Here is a 5,376-nt window from a genome sequence, read left to right as displayed (position 1 = left end):
CCTTCTCCTAGAGAGCGAATCTTGGCATTGGATTCGAATCGAATTAACAGTTCTACGTCAAAAGTGGTTCGTCAAAAAACATCTCAAATCTATCCACTTTCGTAAACAAGTGTCAGTGCGTGGAGTGCATACAAAACATAATCGCTACACGGAAGCACAGCGGCTTCATTTGTAGACCAAAGATTTAGCTCCATTCAACATCATTTAGGCCTCAATCAAAATATCACGCTGCGTAAGACTTGGTCTATGTTACGTTTAACCTATGTTTTATTGTGACATTTGGCTGATGCTGACTACTACCCAATGAAACCAACTGAATGCACCAAATGTGCCACGCGATGGCTGCCGAATTCCCCAAAAACCTCAACCGGATGCACAAACCAAAATCCTCCGGATAAAGCAAATGTTTCGGGACTCTGCGCGATTGCATCCTCTATATTTGCACCTTACGTCTTATTCTTCAGGTGTTGCACATAGTTCCAGCAACTCGAGCAGGGGAAAATTTCCGAGCTACCACATAAACTCATTTATTTTCGGCCGATTCCGCATCAACTTTTTGTATGAACCAGGTCTCAGGCAATTCCGCACCGAATATTTGGCTCCACATATAATCTCCCTCGCTCGCTCAACGAATTCAAAGAATAAAGAAAATAATAAATTTTCTTGTTTATTCCACACCAATTTTTAAGCTCGCTCTCATTCCACACGAATAACTCCTACTACTACCACTCCCAAGTATTCGGGAAGCGCATTGAAGGGTGCTATGAATTGGAAAATTATCTTATAGTCTCGTCAACTATATTATCACATTCTTATTCAGTTACACAACCAGATAAAGTATTTGGTGTACATTTGGTTGACCGAATAAAAGAATCGCATTCAGTTTGAAATCAATAAGAGTTAAAGTCGAATATCTATAATCTAAAGTTTACATTGCAGTTTGTGCCTTATGTAGTTAACAAAATATGCGGAATACAAGCTGTTGCTATTGTTGCTTTGTAAGAAATCTGATCAACGTTAACAAAAGCTCTCTAGGAACGCCAGCTCATGTGCGTTTGCTAGCCCGTTGCGTTGTTCCCGTAGGACGGTCCTGGCGTTTCCTATGCAAACGCTTTTCACCGTTTCGGAGGGCACCCAATACCGTATACAATACATAGAGTCCCTCGACGAGTCGACGTATGAATCATAAATAATGCAATGCATAGCTGAAATAAACTAAACATTATTCATGTATAAAAACATTCCGTGAAAAGAAGTGGAACCGGCATTTTATGTCCCGCTTGGCTTCATTTCTCCCTCGTTGCCTAACTCAGAGGCCACCGTGAAGAAGAAGAAGAAGCAGAAGAAGAAGAAGAAGCACTTACCTTCAGGAAGAGCAAGAAGTTTAAGCTTAACAGCGACCATCTCCAAGGCCTCTGCCAAGATGTGTTTGGCAACGGGCAAGGAGTGGCTGGTGAACGCGTTCCCAGGGAGCTGAAGGCAACATAGTGAAATGCGCAAATTTCCCTTCACACATCATGAATAACATTCACACCCCCCCGATCGGAAAGTAGAATTATTATTATTCCGAGTGCTTCGTAAAAGCCATGCTTAACTCGCCCTATTGAAAGCTTTTTATGAAAAACGGAAAATACTTTTCTTTAAGAAAACATCGCCCCCAGGCGGGATACAAGTCACTCAGAAAATCAACTTGCCTAATCGCAAACATACGGCAACATTTGAGACTTATGATCAGAGTGTGGGCATCAGTTACTTACAGGAATTCTGGCACAAACAACGATAAGAAACCCCATCTGTTCTCAAAAATAAACGCGAAAAATAAATGAAAATACTATATGGAACGTAGAGGACAGTTAATTGCAAAATCATTTTGAAGTTTTCTTACGTTTTCAAAGCGATAATAATGTGACGTGATTACATGAAAACTAAAACAATTATATTAAACATTTCGTACGTATATTCAATTCCTAACATTTAACTTTCAGGGAGATAAACATTCTCGTCCGTCATTATATATATTAAAAATAAACTTTCAGGGAGATATTCGCATTGAATCAATTTTACATAGCATTTATAATTTCCAGGCCAAACGCGCTCATTATCAAAGTAATAAGGTAGGAATACACGAAGCGTAAACTCTCGTATAAACTCAGAGTGTAATGCCAAAAAGATTATACTTATGTCAAAAAGATTATAGGCCCGCGGAGCGTAAATCCGAGTGTAAAAGCAAGCGTAAACTCAACACCAACATGAAGCGTAGCGTTATGATGAATTGAATGTTCTACAATCGCTAATGTACAGTAAAAACATCTTAAAATATATAAAAAGATGTTCAGAAATCAACTTATCTCGTCGATTTATGTTTTTTGTGGCCAGAAACACATGTAATTGATGTAATAGCATAGTGTAATTGCAGGTGCCCGAATGTAATTGCAGTTGACGTTTCGGTATAAACTTTTATGCGATTATGCCTGCCACACGAAGCGTAAACTTTTTGGCATTACACTATGAGTTTATACGAGAGTTTACGCTTCATGTATCGCCGGCTATAGATTAAGATTTGATAAAAGCTGAAAATATGACTTTCTATCGACGATATTTTTTATTATAACCTGGGTTAAATTCGTTGACTCTGTATAAACCATTACAACTCAGTTCAAATCGTTGTCCGAAATGGAAAAAAACAAGTTTCCGAAATGATCTAGCTCATTGATCGCCATAAATATTGTAATGTATCACAAAACTCCAAATCTCAGATGCTCATAAACGATTCAGTGTGCTGGAAATTGAAGTGACTATGTTCGTATCATCATTCCATATTACCATTTGATTACAGGCAAATTGACTCGCAATCCCTTATCGGCACCAAGGTATCAAGGAAGGAAATTAATTACTTATATTGTGTGCGGCTAAAAACCAAACATGCACATCACCTTTCGCTGGGATTATGACAATCGTGCCCGATGTCCCCGGTACAGTGCAGCCGTCCGCATCGTCACATAACACTTACATGCTGAATCACCCCCCAGGGTTAGATTCGTTTAAATGATAAATGACACTTACCTTTAACTTGTTGCTGAGCAAACTCTTCAGTACAGTTGCCGACAGATCAGCAATTTCCTTGGGTCTGACTTTTAGTCCGCTACACTGGTTTTAAACTGCTACATCAAATCGACCACAATTAAGCATTTCTAATCAATTATTACTTTCTCCGTAAACATCACTATCTACTAATACACTGCCAAACTTATCAGCGCCTACGGCATTGCACACATTAATTCACTCATAAAATTAGCAACGAGAGATCATTTAAACGAACAAAACTATAATTTGTATTATACGATTTATGCATTGAAGGAGAAAAAACACAAAACAAGTTGCAGAAGATTTTAAGCCGATTTATTAAGCAACTGCCACTTCTTTTCTTATTTCACACAGCTTGTTAACTTTTTTGTATTCCTTCAGCAATACCCCGGTGGCAATTTTTCACTCATTGCCGACCGCATTCTTTTCTGCTTAGAAAAACTCTCATATTTCACAATCATATGATTATGATAATCGTTATAATATTGCTTCACTGCACTGCGAAGATGGTCGTGCAGTAGCCCTTCCGAGAGCACATGATTTTACTTCGAAGATGATATCACTGTCAGTCACCGCTATACACGTCACGTCCGACTGTTGGCGTCAATCGATCGATAGCAGCAGACGTTCACTGTAGATTAACGATGCAACCACGGTTAGACAGACTTCAAATTGACCCATATTCGGCTATACACGAACTATGTATACACCAACTGAAGCACCTTCCTTACTGCAGTACCAGCAATGGAAATACTATCAGCTGTTCACTATGATTATAGGCAATTGTGATTTATGTAACAGTAAATATCGTAATCCCAGGCACAAAGTACCTGCTCCGTCATACCTTCGACTCGCAAACAATGCACCATCCCAACGGAAAACACACCAAACCGAAACACGAGAAACAATAGTGGCTTTTACTAGCTTTCCCGAGCAATAGAGCCAACGCTTCGAACGCTTCTTAGCAAAAACCACTGACGACTGACTAAACGAAGTGCCAGTGCGAAGATGAATGCTATGCTGCTTCTGCTCATAACACTAAAAGGATACACACCAAGGCATAGTCATGCTGAGCAAGGATGAGAGAACGCGAGAGCCAAGGAGCACCGGTGAGAGTTTGGGAAGGATTCGCAGAGAGAACTTCGTATAAAGGTAGTAGTACGGCGTAGTGAACGAGAGATACTCATGACCACTACTATTTTGACCATTTTTGTTGACGGTGTACCACGTGGCTTTTCATGGCAGTGTGTTAGTGTAGACAGACTAGCACACTCTGCAGTTTGATGGCCAACTGAACAACGGAAGATGTTTAGAAAAAAATGGAAAGAAAGAATGATTTAGTTTAGACGCCTTTTCCGTAAAATATGTCCATTTCGGTCTTTTATTGTATTCCCAGTCGATCCCCCCACACCCGTTTGATTTGGTTACATATGGCTCTCAAAACTCTAGCTTCTGTAGTGCCCCAATTGGTATGTAACTCGATTACCGTAACGTTAATCATGCTCAGCACACGGGCCCGCTGTACTGCGTGTGTGAGGTGTACGAAGAAGATGACTCCATACCGACAATACGCGATGCCTAAATATCACTAATCAAAGTACTGCAGTATCATTATGATACGAAGTTACACGTAAAGAACCCGGAAACGCAACTAAAATTAAATGTTCGTTTACACTCATTGAGCCGGCCATTAATCGGTACCGATTGGAGTCGTTTCGCTGGATTAATCACGTTGCTGTTGCAGCCGAAGAGTCACTTGCAGAACCGTAAAGGATATGCTCCAGAAGCTAACCTCCGGAAATGAGCTGCACGGGAGTGCACCGTGGACCGACCGCGGTATCTTTCGAAGCAGAAATACCTATGCTTGTTGTGTTACTGATATGCGGGGTTCTACGACTCCGTGTGCTCCGTTAGAGATTATCTCAATTTTTCGTATTGTAAGGTATTGTTTTACATTTTAAATATTGAAGCCCTTCCGGGTCATAGTCTTGCTGCTAAGCTATAGCTCGCTATGTAAGAGTTGTGTGTACCGCTTCGCCTTAAGATGCGCTTACTGCTAAAAGCACTGTCCAACTATCTGTGTTTTAAAAACATCCCGGAATCTGCTGAGCAATTCGACCCCTCATCAGCTCACTCATCAGCGGCTCCATAGCGGTAAAAGTAGTCATAATGCTAAATGAATCATTAACCATACAACTACATAAAACTAATACTAAGCGAGAAATATCGTGCTACTTGACGCTAGCTAGTACCCTAGCCGAAGTTGTATGGAAATTATTAAACACGAAAGAA

At 40.3% G+C, this 5,376-nt stretch overlaps 1 protein-coding gene across 2 annotated transcripts in view; it reads right to left on the bottom strand.

Moving 5' to 3' along the window:
- Nucleotides 1-4,468: 4,468 nt before the first annotated feature.
- LOC126570743 (uncharacterized) overlaps nt 4,469-5,376 on the bottom strand; it is a 6,511-nt gene continuing 5,603 nt past the window's right edge. For both annotated transcript variants that reach the window (XM_050228716.1, XM_050228717.1), the window contains exon 11: nt 4,469-5,376. This exon is cut by the window's right edge and continues 381 nt beyond it. The gene's annotated coding sequence lies outside the window, so the exon portion shown is untranslated.

This window comes from Anopheles aquasalis, chromosome 2 (genome assembly GCF_943734665.1).
Source record: "Anopheles aquasalis chromosome 2, idAnoAquaMG_Q_19, whole genome shotgun sequence".
Lineage (NCBI taxonomy): Eukaryota > Metazoa > Arthropoda > Insecta > Diptera > Culicidae > Anopheles > Anopheles aquasalis.
The sequence above is the reverse complement of the archived record's forward strand: the minus strand, read 5'-3'. Positions and strand labels throughout refer to the sequence as shown.